Below are 15,883 nucleotides of genomic sequence, written 5' to 3' on the forward strand. Positions count from 1 at the left end.
AGCAGTGGTGAAGGGAATAAAGAGACTCTCTGTTGGGCGTTACGTACTTTGAGGGGCAGCTGTCCCATGTCTAACCCCGACAAGTGATGGGGGAAGTTGTATATGCTACAGTAGGCATACATACAAAGAAGTACATAACTTACAGAGAGATGAAAAGCAAGAGGGCCCCAACATGGGCCCCACGTTTGTGAGGACTGCAGTGTTAAAAGGAAGGAAACGCAAAACATTACAAATCATTGTGTGTTTCCTCAGAAGTCATTGTAGGTTGAAACAAATAGGAGCAAAGAGAAAAGTGAGGAAAACAAAACAAGATGAGGATGAAAGAAGGTATGTGGCTTTGATATGGGAGGATGGGTTCATGCAGTGGGGAGTTTCTATGGACGATGAATGTGTTGCAGGATCATGACAATATTATTCTGGCTGTGGTCCCAGTTCTCTTTGAACCAGAACTCCCTTAATGAGCTCATGGAGGCATTTTGAAGGTCTTCGTATCAAAACAGATGCACAATTAACTGCCCCACACACTGGGTGATTAATCTATAACTGACGGACAGATATGGACAAAAACGTGTGTGAGTGTGTGTTGTGGTGCAGAAAACATACTGTACCTCACAACGCATTCTGTACATCTCAGAGAAAGAGACGTGTGATCTAGAACAGGACCCACCCTGAAGCTATTAAACTATTTATTGTACAATAAATTACTGTTGCAGCCTTACTGCAACTCACAGGAGTACTTTGAAAACACTACTTATCCTTGGGGGGGTACGTATTTATATAAGCTTGTAAAAAATTACCTGATGAGCTATGCATGGGGAAATCCATAAAAGAGTCAGACACACGGTCATACAGTGTACCAAATTTAGTGAGTGAGACATCCCTCACCCACGCCTTTTTTCTCCTCTGCCTCAAGTGTTTGAATGTGTCTGTGTAGGACCCACCCATCCCCTGCAGAGTATTGTGGTGTGTTCTACAACAGATTTAAAAAACCCTCATGGACTTCCCCTGGAGTGATGTTGCAATACTCTGAAAACTCAATTGCAAGAGATCGACCCTTGATGAACTGAGGGAGTGAACTTGTTGGCATGCTGGTGTTCGGGCTTGTGTTCAAGGAGGCCAAATGTGTTTCATTTTTAGTTTCAAGATTCCCTATAAATTATGAACAACCCACAACTATTAGTTGAAATGTCACAAAAGCTACTTATGCTTTAATCTTATTTTCCAGTGTGGATTATTTGCTCTCTGTTGGTTTCTTGGGTTTGAGTGATGAATTAAATACTGAGGATTTAGGACTTGAAATCAATATCTGGTGACTGAGCTGCTACATTAGATGTGTGTACATCAGACCGGCAATAGAGAGCTGCAGGAACGACATCTTTTTGCAGGCTTTCCCAACAGATCCCAACACTGGCATCTAACCAAAAGCCCATTAAAAAAAAAATTGAATTTAAGAGGTGGGAACCAGAAGTCATTTTTAGGACTAATTCCTGCACGCTATACGTCATTCAGAGTAGGCTCTCATCACCACGCCCCTTTTCAGGAAAACAATCATGCCTCCATGGTAGACGATGACAGAAGTTCACACATGTCCCAAAATGTTTACTTAAAAACATTTTGTAATTAATAACACTATGCCAAAGAGTTGCTGTGTAGTTAGTTGCACTAACAATAAATCCCAAAATGCTGATCTCCAATTTGTTCCCTTTCTATGTCCCAAAAAACGTCCTGATAGAAGTGCCTTATGACTCCAAGATACAGACCAAACCTTGTGGTGGAAAGGAACACGCTGTCACATTAGGGCAATGCAGAAAAGCTGATGCAGGCTTTCGTACTGAGATTTGAGGCACATATGATACCTGAATATTCACTGTCAATGTGGTAAATGGTGCTGGTGACAGTTAATACTGATGGATAGCTAACTGGAGTGGGAGGTTGCTGCATTACAGTCGTGCAGCAGTGACAGACTGTCATCTCCAACTAAATCACAGTCTAACGATCAAACAGTTGGCTATTAATAGGTTGATCATTGAGAGACAACACTTAGCCTGACGTGATTCAATCACATATATATATGGATATCATTGATCCACTTGGACAGGGGAAGACTGAACCTTAATGCATTAAGGAATTGCGAATGCTCAAATTCAGGCAAGGTCACAATAGATATACATATAAATATGTATATATATATATTATTAGTCTATAAAACAAACGTTTGTTTAACAAGAAATAAATGCACACAAACTTGTGTATGATCAGAATTTTGACAAGTCTAACTGCATCAACTGCTGTAGGATCTTTGGGTTTCCTAACCCCTAAAAATAGGCGCGGCCGTGGCATTTTGTTAACTGCCCGTATGTGCCGCTGTGATGCATGGACTCATCGTTGTCTTTGATTAGGCTCACTGGGGTGATGTTGTCCGAGCCGAGCCACTGGAGAGCATTGAGGGGTTATAATAAGAGGGGTGGAGGACACTGCCTCATGGGGCATCTATGCTCACCCGTGAGAAGCAGACAGCATGAGACCAACGACAACATACTTATACTGTTTGTCACGCACATGATGACTGATGGACAATGGAGGGGGTTACGTGAGGCTGAGCAAATTTGCTCTGCAACAGCACAAAAGTGTCCTCATATATTTGGCTCAAATGTGAACTTATTTCCTCAGAATAAAATCTTTGAAATTAAGGAAACTTGTGAAAGAGTGAACACCCTCTGTTTCCCTCTCTCTTCCCTCGGCCTTTCTCTTTAGTGTGTGTGTGTGTGTGTGTGTGTGTGTGTGTGTGTGTGTGTGTGTGTGTGTGTGTGTGTGTGTGTGTGGGTGTGTGTGGGTGTGTGTGTGTGTGCTTCCCAGGGCCAGTAGATCCAATGGATATTCATCCTAGTTTTACTGGCAGGCAGAATGTAGTTGGCTTTTTGACAGTTAGTGTCCGAGCTTCATTTCAGATCCAGATGTTCCCACCCTGCCCACACGCCATCCCACAATGACCCGTGCACAATCCTCATGAACCAAACACATCGTGAGAGCAGGCGGGCTGCGTCTCTGAGGGACAACCAGCACATGATCAGCTGTATACACTCTAATGGGGAACGACACTGTGTGTATGTCAGCTGTAACAAAACCTGGTATGTACTGTAAAGGACGACGAGGGTTCAAATGAATTAAGCAGGAGAACAAAAAGGTCCTTGTGTGTTCATGTAGTTCAGATATACATGAAATTTGACCTCTGCATTTAACCCACCCTAAGCATTAGGAGTAGTGGGCTGCTATTAAGAGCCTGGAAACAACTTGGGGTTCAGTGTTCCACTTCAATATGTGGACAGCAGGAGCCTGGGATCAAGTAATCAACTTTGTGGTTAAAGGACGACCCGCTCTGTCCCCTGAGCCACAGCCGCCCCTGCCTACCAAAGCACCAAATGGCAAAGTTAGGGACTAGCTGGTGAACATAGTGGAGGTGCAGTTATGTCTCCACATGTTGAACAGCTGTGAGTGAGCGCAATACTCAGTTACAGGTTATGTTAAAAACAAAGCCTTGTTTAGGACAAGCACATCCACGGTGTTATATTGTCCCATTGTGTGAGAGGGATCAGAGTTTAGGGTAATGTCAGCAGCTCTCTCCTGCCTGCTCTACTAGATTTGGGGATGTTTATACACTCCAGCAACCACAGCAAACGATACCCAAGATGGCATTACGTTAGGCAGATATAAGTTAGTCCTCATCCTGACAGCCTTTTCTCTTAATGCTGAAGGTGAAAACATACTGTTGGAAAATACACGTATGGTATATAATAAAACAGGATGGTGTTCGAACAAACATTTTTTTTTAAAGTCTGTGAGGGATTAGGGCTTTCTCAATGTCAAATAAATTCACAAGGGCTTTCTCGCAGACATTTCGGGCCCTTTACGCACACTTTCCGTAAGTCTGTATTTCTGCAGACTTTGACCGAGGGAATTACAGCGATTCATAGAGTTGTGACATTAAACACAGGGTTACCAGGGGAAGCCTAGAGGCGTTTAAAAAAAATAAATGAATGAATATAAAAGGTCAGCAAAGAGCACGGCCCATGGCTGCCTGCTATATTACATTTAATTCAACTGGTTTCATCAAACATTTCTTTTCATTTTGCTTAGTGATGCTGTTTTGACAAAAAAAAAGTAAATTGATTCTTTGACATTTATCTTTCGTCTGGTGTCAAGGGGTCACTTGTTATGTTGTCGCAAAGTGAATTTGAGAATTAACAAGGCTGTTAGTTCGATACAACTGAACGAGCAGGATTACAGATCTTTATTGACAAAATTGTCCACTGTTGGGACTTTTTAAAACATAATGAGCAGCTATATGAGTTGAATTTTGCAATCACTTTTTCTCACTGACAAAAAAATCTAATCAGATGACAAAAGAGAGATATGTTATTGATTAGAGTGACTTTCAGCACGACTGAGAACCAAAAGCTATTTCCTGCGATGAAACCAGTGCAGGCGAGAGACCAGAAAAACCACGCCTGCTCCCTCAAGCCCTTAACAGCTTGTCCAACATTTTAACACGTGAGTGCACACACACACTCTCACATGCACACCCACATGCACACACAGTCTCACAAAACCAGAGGGCATCCCATGTCACACACTCTGCGTGTCAAAATATGTTATTTCCTGACAAAATTATACTTGTACTGTTCTTTAGAAGCCTCCTCCTTTCCTTTTCCTCTTTCCGATCATAAGGTACATCCTAATGGTTCGCACAGAACTCCCCTTCTCCTCCTCTTTTATGCACATTTAGCTTTTCCTCTGACCAGCTATAGGATCAGCCTTCCTCCTTCTCCTCTTCACATTTTTGTTTGACACTTTGATTAATGTCCTTCTAGATGACTTCCTTTCCTTCACCGCCACTTCTCCACATATTTATCCCATCGTACTTTCATCTATCCATTTGTGTTTGCCCGTCCCTAGTGTTATATCTGAGGTTCCTGTCCACCGCGTAACGCAACATTTCTTCAGTTATGAGCATGAAGACACAGCTGCTGCAGGGAGGTCACTATGGATGTGCCGAAGCGCGTGCTGTGGTTTTGTGGTACGATGCTGTTAAATTGTACTGTTCAATGTCATTAGCAACAGTTGCTTCACAGGACTTACAACTGCTCAGGCAGTGAGCCGCAATTATAACTGAGCGTAATGAGATCTATGTAAAGCGGAAGATAAATTAGCTCTAAAGCTTCTCAAACAGAGTCTGCAGCTGCCTTTGAAGCGTGTTGTTTTACATTTTTATTTGCTAGAAGGAGCAGGTGGAGTTTGCATTTCAAACTACTCCGAACTAACATTCATCTTTTTTTTCTGTTGTGTGTCTTTGTGGGTATACGTACATGTGCACATCTACGCATTATGTTTGTGTGTTTCTAAGAGTCCAACCCTCTCTCATGCCTGTTTATGGTCAAACTATGCTAGCAGGGTCACTCAGAGCACAGCCAGTATGGGAAGAAGGAGAGAGAGTGATTGAGTGATGGAGAGAAAGAAAAGAGGAGAAAGAGAGAAAATACAACCTCTAAACCCATTGGCCTGATGACAGATAAGCCTCTGGGGTCATGGGGTTTTATTTCTTGAGTTCCGGTGAAGCCAGCGGATATCCTGTCCATGACTTTCGTATGATGGACCGTATACCTGCATCAACCAAAGCGTGCTCCAACGTGATTGGTCAACACAAACACAAACCAGAACACTTCCCATACCACAATCTTGTCCCGTTGCCTACAGATTCTACATGTGAATGCAGAATCTGTTTATAGAGATTAGAGAAGTAGTTGCCCTCTGCCACTTCATTACTTCATTACAGTTCCTCCAAATTTGTCATCTTTCCCCCAAAAATATGAGCTAAAGACACCGTAAAGACACCGTCTGTTACTAATCTATTTCATACTCATTTGTACTCTGTTTCCTGGCATATGTTCAGTTCAGTACTTTGTTATTGGACAAGGGAAATTTGATTTGCAGTAACTCAAAATGTTAGCCTAACTAAATACAGTATTTATATATATTCATATAATTAAGTTACTTTCCACTCCTACTGACCATCAACAGTGAGCTCAAACCTCCAGAGTTCACACACCCTCAGACTATGAACAACACGCAGGATGTTCCTGGAGGCTAACGGCTGATGTTAACCAGCCAGCCAAAAACAAGCAGCATGAAAACAATTTATAGCCTTTATAGAAAACAGTACAAGGGTGACGATAAGGTTCACAAGCAAAGCCTCGAAAGCTCACATGTGCACACACACACACATACACAATGCCAGTCACAGTAACAGTGAATTGCATGCACGCCAGTCCCGGTGTCATCACTTGTTAATCAACTTCAGTTCAATTGTCTCCGATCCGTCAGCACTTGTTCTGTTCCTTTAATAACTGAGACAGAGGGTGTCTCCTGATCTCAGGTCCCAGCGAGCTGCAGCCTCAGGTCCAGTCTGACAGAACAAGGCGGAAATATTTTCGTTTTATGCAACAGTTTGGCAGATATCAGGGAGGAACCTCTAGAGACTTCATTATGATCCAGCTGCAAGCAGATCATGGTGGAGATGTTGCAGCAGCATGACCGATTACACTGCTGCTCTGCATGAACATAAACACCACAGTCAATGACCGTGGGTGTGCGTGTGTGCGTGTGTGTGTGTTTGACTAGGATACGGAACAATCTCCATTCCAGCCTCTAAATTGCCTGCCGCTAACAAGTGGATTCTTGATAGAATGAACAGCTGGGAATGGAGGGAAACTAAAGAAAGATGGAAATAATGTTGAGAACCTGCCAAAACCGAGATGCAAGGACTCTCATGTGTATACTTGCAAGCACCTAGTCTTGAAGTTGTGAGGACGTTTTGGTCATTCCTCACAGCAGGAAAAGATATTTCTAAAAGTGGTCGATTAAAGGTGCACAAATCCCTATTGCTGTGGTTGGTACGTGACACTTTTAGTCACACACCCACAGAGAACTATCACACGACTCTGCAGTTTAGAGTCTTTCAGCTCATTGTTCTGATTTGGCAGGGCACAGCTTTGCCGTTTTAGTGCTGTTTTTAATCAACTTTATGAGGCTATAATAATGTTAAGTTCATAGCTTGTTCTTCTTCCCACGAGTGAGCAAAAATCAAGATAGGAGTTATGCAGGTATAGCGTTTACATAATTCCACACGGAGCACTTTAAAATATACTATGTCCTCACAACAACAGCAGAGCCAGGCTGTGCTGTATGTGTCTCTGTGTGTGTTTGTGGACTGCAACGCAAGTCCAAGATCAGCACGTAACATAACATAATCATTCACTGACGTGAAGTCGAGCCAAACTGGCTGCAGGCCATTTCGTGCCGCAGCCCCCGGTGTATATTCAATATTACAAAACTTCAACTTCAGTTTGATAGATTACGGTGAAAAACTGCAATCAGGAAATGTTGGATTACATCTGTATCCCATGAGAGATGAACTACTGCATCCATCTTTGTCAAAAACTCTGTCTAAAAATTCTGTTTTTATTAGCAAATCATCATTTCGCTATTTGGAAAACTCCTCTAATTTCCACTGCAGTTACACTGAGTCAGATATAAGTGTCAAGAACCAGAAATGAAACAGGATAAGAAAGGTCAATTTGAGCAAATTAGTTGAGATTAGCAAGTGAAAAATATAACATAGGGTTATATAAACTATATTAACATACATAATATTGATATTATTTTACATTTGTTGTATTTTATCCTTTTTTAAACTTGCAATATTCAATGTCTTATGAGGTCTAAGATTGCATTGCCAACGGCTGCTTCTCTATAAATTGTTGTGCATGTGACAATAAATAACATTGAACTTAAAATGACCCCACAATCAGGTGTGTTTTTCCTACTTTATGAAAGAAAGAATTGGTTTAAAGAGGCCAAATGACATACCTTGTTAAGACACTTTGGTGTGTGGAAATATTTTAAAGTATCCAACACAATAGACTGTAGAAACTATACTGAGCCCAGACAGGAAAAAATAAAATAGCCTGGAACAATATTCCCACTGTCATAAAACATGGAAACCCCCTTTGTCAGAATGACGCAGAGGTCTCCCTCCTGCTGTGAACACACCCCTTCCCACACGGAAGCTCTCATTAACCCGAAATGCTCCACACTTCCTGTTGGTCAGTGATTGTGCCCTGGTTAAGGGTTTCTATGGCAACAGTTGTTTCATGGGAGGAAGAGAGGTCAAATGATGGCGACAGTGAGATGTTTGTCTGATGTACAAACAGAGGCAGACCGCACAGTAACGAGCTTTGTGTTTGTTTGCCTGTTACTTCATGCAGCTTTATGGCTACAGGAGCAATATAGAGATAACATACAGCAGTGATAGAAAGTAACTAAGTATTTTTACTCAACTACTGTTCAATTTTAAGGTACTTTACTTGAGTATTTGTATTTTCTGCTACTTTATACTCTCAGAAGCAAATATTGTACATTTTACTTAAAACTGGCACTAAAACATATACTGACACACTTTAACATGCATTTAGTTAAGAAACAAATATGTTTCATTGCATCACAGATAGGACACTGTATTTTAGTGAAAAACCATTAAATAATCTAATAATGTCATCCTGAATCATTAATAAATAAAAAGCAACATTGTGTAAGTCTGTTCTATATTTTTTAATTTTTAAGTATTTTTCAAAGTCGGGCTCTATTTATCACTTCTCTTCTGATGGCGAGCAAGAGAGCTTTTTCAAGTCACTCGTGTGAGGATAGCCGAGATTATTCCGATAACGGAAATTCATCATGATACCAATTGCAATAAATTCCAATATGATTATATTTTCGCTCCTTTAAATAAGGAATGCCTCTGAGCGAGGCAAGCAGCGTTACCCCAGTTTTGTACTCGGCAGCTCAAGTTGCGGGAGTGTTGGCGAGGGAGGAGTGGGTGGAGGGGTATTCATTTGGTTGCTATCTGCAACCACACCACTAAATGCCAACAAATCCTACACATTGTTACATTAATTGTGTTTTTCTTTGTCCTACATAATTTTTTGAAATACTGTAGTCTGAGGGCTGACAATGTGTCAGAGCGGCAGCAGATTTTCTCTCATTACATGCTAATCCTGTACATTGAAATATGGTGCTGAAATCTTCTGTAAAATGTTCAAGGTGTTTTGGTTAATGTTACATTAAAAAATAGTTTCTACCTCAGATTAACTAACACATGACATTTAGACAATTTCAAATTCAGTTACTAAAATCCCTCCGATTAGCCAACTCTGCAGCATTTGAACAACTCTAAAGCCTTAAATGATCAGGTTTGCATAATTTGATTTAATTTGGAATGTTTGGTATGTAACATCATAAAGCAAATAACAATTATCCATTGATAGAAATACTGTAACGCGGTGGCCAAAAACACCACAAAACATCTAATGCAGTTCTGGGCGTATTTCTTTACTTTGTAGACACAGGCTAGTTGTTTCCCCCTACTCCCAGTATTTATGCTAAGCTAGGCTAACCTTGCCCTGACTCCTACATATCACACCCACAGACATCAGACTAGTGTCAAACTTGTCATCTCACGCTGGGAAAGAAAGCAAATGAAAATATATTTTTTGACTGCTAACTGTTCATGCTATCTGTCCCACATACAGTAGATACTATGATGACAGATAGACCACAAATAGACAGTTGTTACAGCATCACCAAACTTCATACCAAATATGTTTCACAGCAAAACACAACAGTAAATCTCGTCCCATAGCATGCCGTATGAATTATCATACTGTTCACATTCCTTTCCAAAGCATACCAGCATCATGCTTTTATAATTCAATGGTGCAGCCTGCCAAAGGACACTGTGACTCAAACAAGCACCCTGTTTTCACTCGATCCAAGTTGAGTCACTGTGAGCATCCACCCATCCCTGAGAGAGCAACCACACACTGAGGAAAGTGACAGCTAGTGAGCCACAAAGAGACCCCAGATATCAGGAATTCATGTGAATCCAATCCATCTTTAAACCCTGCAGGTCTTTACAAAGGATTTTTTCAGGGCTGTCATCCAGGGATTGTCTCACTCTCAGAGCAAAAGGTATTCATCCTTGAATCTGCATCAGTAATGTGATTCAGAGACTCATTTCTCACAGTCAAAGCACATCTTGAGATGATATCTTGCCCTGCAGCAGTTCAAGATTATGAGCATGCAGACTTTTTAGGGAGCAACAAGTGGTTCAGTGTCATGAGAAAGTTGAGCATATGCTGCACAGGAGACACTGTGATCATAATGTTACAATTGTTAATGTTCCTTCCAGAGCTGCAGGGACAGTGTGACTCAGATAACCCAAAAACACCACCAATACAATGATTGTTATTCAGCTGCAGGCTTCCTGTTATGCTTCAGATAGTAGAGAACACGATCTCTTTCTTTTTCTCTCTCTCAGTTGATCTTCGCTGTATTTCTGATGATATCAGAGGTCAGATGTTAAACTCTTCCAGCCAGGCAGAGGTGGTCTGACCACACGACACACGCTTGAACATGGAGTCTATCAGCATACCAGTAAGATCACTTCTGACCATAATAAGCACCCAGCGGACCACAAATTGTCCCTTTCAGCCCTTCTGATGATGAAATGATCTTCAGTTCTCTGGTCCAGACCCAATTATCTCCACTGTACCGCAGGGGAGCTCGGTGTGGGGGATGCCAATGATGGGGGTCGGAATTTCTGAGTCACCTCTTCTCAAATGGATCAGGCAGCATTTCTAAACCTTTTATGTATTATTTCTTATATGTGCGCTTTTCAAAATCATGATTTATATTCTACATTTTACAGATGATCTACATTTTGCCGGGTTCATGATAGGACACAGGAGTGTATCTCCACTGAATTTTTGACTGCATTGTGTTTGTTTCCCCAAAACAAAATCGGGGAAAGGGCGGCACTCCAGTAGTAAACATGACCGAGGCCGCATTCAGACCGACTTAAGCTCTGATTGCAATAACGCTGCCATTTCATTCATTTAAAAAAGGCCGGTCCAGTGCCACAACAGGGGTGCTCCTCCATCCCGGTCTGGTACGCTGCAGCCACTGCCAAGGACAAGGGCAGGCTGCAGCGCATCATTCGCTCAGCCGAGAGGGTGATTGGCTGCAATCTGCCGTCCTTCCAGGACTTGTTCGCTTCAAGGACCCTGAAGCGAGCAAGAAAGATTGTAGCCAACCCCTCTAACCCTGGACAAAAACTGTTTGTGCCCCTCCCATCTGGCAGGAGGCTGAGGTCCATCAGGACCAAGACCTCACGCCATATGAACAGCTTCTTCCCTTCCGCAGTCGGGCTCATTAACAGAGCCCGAGACCCCCACTGACTCTGTCATCCCCAGGACAAATTCCTACCGGTCACTTCCCTGCATCCCTTCTATCCCTTCTATTACACTCAACACTTTTACACTACACTTACACATTTTTTTAGCTTTTTAGCATGCCCATGGTTTATAATTAGCACTCAGAGTTAAAGCTGATGGGAATGTCATTACGTTTGAAGATTTTTGGTCATAAACCAAAGTATCGGACAAAAAGTCAAAGAATCACTAAAGTCAATACAATGAACCCTGAGGGGGGCATGAATGTCTGAACCAAATGTCAGGCCCATCCATCTAATAGTGGTAGATATATTTCTGTCTGGACCAAAGTGAGGAACCATTGCTATTCAAAGAGCCAGGTTTTAGGGTATTATTTTTCTCTTTTTGTTCCTGGAGTGGGGTCTTTTTCCAGAATATGGGGAAACAAACAGTTTACGCTTAGTGTCATCCAGACCATCGAGATTAAATTCTCACATTTCAGGCATCCAGTACGCAGCTAGCAGTATAATTAGTTTTAGAAGGTTGCTGTTAACAGTCCTCCCAAGTCATTCTGATGACGTATTTGTTTTGAATCTGCTGTGAGAAGAAGCAGAAGTGCTTCCAGAAGTTATGTGTCCCTGGATGGTTTTGGATGTTTGTCTCATGAATCAGAACATGATGATGATGGACATTTTCAGAGTAATAAACACAATGAACTCAGCTGATGTTTGGCTTTAGCTTAATGTTGTAATGTCAGTTTGAGGGAGGTAGATGGACTAAATTTAAGACAGACATCAGGCTGAAGCCACAAACATCAGCTCTACATGAGACATGTTATGATTGTCTCCTGTTCTACATGGTGGTAGTCCATTAAAACTAGCTGTATGATTCAGAGAACCCAAAACATCATCAGATGCAGGTTTCCTGTTATACTCAAGTACTCAATCTCAGTTTTCTGTGTCTTTAATTGTCTGTCTCCAGTATGTATTCTGTAGTACAGCTATGTTGCAAGATGTGTTAAGAAGCAACGGACGTCAGGCGGAGGGTTGGCCTAACCATGATTTTGCACCCTGCGGCTCAGGTTACCACAGTTTCACAAACAGGTCGGAGATCTACGGTGGCCTTAAGGTAAAGTAAAAACGTAAAAGGCTCTTCCTAAAGTGTTTGGTTTGTCCGTTCTGGGATACTGTACAAACATGTCTGACTGAGTGAGGAGGACTCGCTCCCTATGTAGATATGAAGAGCTCATTCTGAGCTAACAATTCTTAGTTTCAGTTGATTGTACACGGATGAAAACATATTTATGATTATTATATTGCATTTCTGCTAATAGATCCCATAAAATGCTACACACTGGCCCTGAAAGACAGCTTTTCCAACAGTCACATAATTTCAAATGAATTTACCTAAAATCAGATAAAGTTCCTCAATGGGCTTTAGAGGCACAGATCAGCAATGGTTCACAAGTCACGAGCCAGCCATAGCTGTCAAAGAAACCAAGAAGATATGTCACAAAAAATAAAACTCAGCAATAAAAGGAAAATCAAAGAACTCTCAGGGGAGGCCATTAGAAGACAGCCAGAGGTCATGAAGAAAAGCAATTAGAAAAAAATTAACAACAGTAGAGCAGCTCCTTCTCATCAATTCCTCTGCATCTGTGCCATCAGATCATGTGTCTATATTGGAAAGGCATTGCATACTCATGACTAAGCATTCCCATTACTGAGGATGCCACAGATGTATAATGAAACAGTGTTTTGATTGAATTACCCTTTGATGGGATTACATGTGCTGTCGTTGAGTAATGAGTGAAAAATGACTTCAGAGGAGAGGAGAGTTCAAATAACTATTCAATCAAATTACATCGAAATGCAAACCACAACTCCTGATGGATGTTATAAATGTTTTGTCATATCTTTCACAAGGATGTGAGTCATTTTCCAAAGAGCCAGAGTATCACATGGCAAGCCAAGGGGTTTACCCATAGTCACGGTGCAAAACTCCTTTCCTGTAGGCGAAAAGCTCAGTCATCAAAACCATTTGTATGCGAGAGAACACTGGGGGACAAGAAGAAATGCTTGGACTGGGAGAAAAAAAAGGGTGTAGGGCGTATTGTGTCTTGTTTCACACTATGATGTTTTTTTAGCTTCCTCAAATTGACTAAAATGTCATACAGTATCATGTATACGTGACTTGATGTAAAAATGTGAACACATAAGAGAATCCTACACTGCCCTCTCTGGTTGACATAAAGCATCACTGAAGTTTGCTCTGTTGCACCTGTAACCACACCCAAAAGTAATGTCGCAGTGAACTGACCACACCCTGGAGTACACGTCTACATCACTGAAGCAAGGTGAAAAAAGTTAAACCTCTGGAGGCCAAAAATATTTTCAGTTTTGTTTAAAGTTCGCTCTTTAAAGGGTATCCAATAATGCAGCAGCAAAAGGCAGAGAAGAAAGAGAATGTAAGTAAATTCAAACATGAATAGTAACAATGCAGATTCTAAAAATATATAAAGAAATCATTTAGTGCAAATATCTAATAAGGAAGGAACTACTTTGTTTGGCCTTTGTTATGCCTGAAGGATGCTGTGAATATTAAACTATTATCAGGCAGGGCTCCATCAACCTGACTCTCTCAAACACACCGGTTGACACGTGGGTGGACAAGCTAATTTTCACCCTTTTTTCTATGCAATGCTATGTGACATACTTTGTAGTGAATATATAATGAACTAGAAAGTGCAGATGTCTGCTAAGTGTGTTTGCACCGACCAATCGACAGAGTCTATGGGTTTCACTTACTATGTCTCTGGGCAGAGAGTAGTGGCTGGAGTTCCTTGACGCACTCAGCTGTGTTATCACTAGCGGCCCCTAGAGTCAGCAGGCAGTCAATGGCAGAATAAAACAGGCAATATAGGGTATTTTGAGAAAGCGTAAGTTGCCGCAAACACGAAATTTCCTTGAGCATGCAGCCATAACTGGCCACCCAAAATGTAGCAGAATACGAGACTAGCTGTGGACAGACACAGAGGTTGCACACTCACTCACAGACGCATGTTGACAGGCGAGCTATATCGCATGATTGTCCTGGCGGAGATAATAAATTCAACAGGGATTTGTAATGGACCCCATCCCCTATTTTCAACAGGGTTTCCCATGTTTAAAAATCCCACATGTACCTGATAATTTTTCTGGGAAAAGGGTTTTAGTGTAGCCTACACTCTAAACAGTGAACTTAACAAAATAACTCCCTGAATGCACTAAGTTGAAGTTTTCTTTTAACTGCAGCTGAGCAAGACAGTGTTTACTATCTTTTTATGAGGCATTAAACGCTATGTATCGAATGTGCTGGCGAACAATTGTACTCCCTTCCTTTTGCCTTGAGCTTTAAACTTGGCTAAAGTTACCCCCTAGGATTTCACAGTAATTAACTTCTCAAAAAGAGCCTGTGGTTATCTCATTTTGCCAAACAGCTGTTTCATGGACTCTAGGGACGAGCGAGAGAAGAGGTCCAGGATGGGAGAGACGATTCAAACAAAAGACTGAGAGGCACAGAGACGGGAAAACACAAAGAAGGAACAGAGACAGGGAGACGGAGAGAGAGCTGGACAGACGGACAGAGGGACATGAAGAGAGAGGATTCAAACATGTGAGGCCGTCCACACTTGCTCGATTGTGTCAGTGGCCAGAAGCGAGAGGAGGAGAGTGGGAAGAATAAAACAATTAACATGAACATTACTCCGGGGAATGTGGGTTTCCTTGACAACAGCAGGCATAGCAAAACAGACGGGCCCTTTCATAACAATTCAAAACAAACAGAAACGTCTCCCTTATTAGCACCCGGGCATTTGTTAAAAGGGGACATCCCTTCCTGTTATCCCACAGGGGGAAAAAAATCATATTTATTTTCCAAATTCTTGTTTTATGTTCATTTAAGCTTCTAGCTTAACGGGACAAGAGGAAGATGAGATGCTGGCAGACCCTCCTGCCCCAGATTGTGCACCAGAGAGAGAGAGAGAGAGAGAGAGGTGTGTGTGTGTGTGTGTGTTATAATTGTAAATGTGTGTTGTGGGACGGGTGGGGTGCAGTGTTTGATGAGCCAGCAGGTCCACCCAGTGTACTGGCAAAGGTGCTAATGTATAATCAGTTGCAGGAGACCTTGAAGAGGATTTGAATCATTTTAAAGCAACAGTTCAACATTTTCTTTGCTTTTCTTACTGAGAGTTAGATGAGAATATTGCCACCATCTGTACAGAGAATAATTAGCTAAAACCACCAGCAGTTGGTTAGCCTAGCTTAGCATAAGCAAGGGGGAAACAGCTAGCCTAGCAACCTCACAGTGACGACAAGACTCTGTGTCTTGATAATGTGTTAATCAGTGAGCTCTGAACATGCTGGTGGGTGGCTTGTGTTACCTTTGGACAGAGCTAAGCTCGCCGTTTCCCCCGTTTAGACTTTATGCCAAGCTATGCTATGTGGCTGCCGGCGCCAACTACAAATTCACAGTGCAGACATAGTGTTTTTTTATCTTTTTTTATCATGATCTTCTTTAAA

This window comes from Pholis gunnellus, assembly GCF_910591455.1.
Source record: "Pholis gunnellus genome assembly, chromosome: 1".
Classification (NCBI taxonomy): Eukaryota; Metazoa; Chordata; class Actinopteri; order Perciformes; family Pholidae; genus Pholis; species Pholis gunnellus.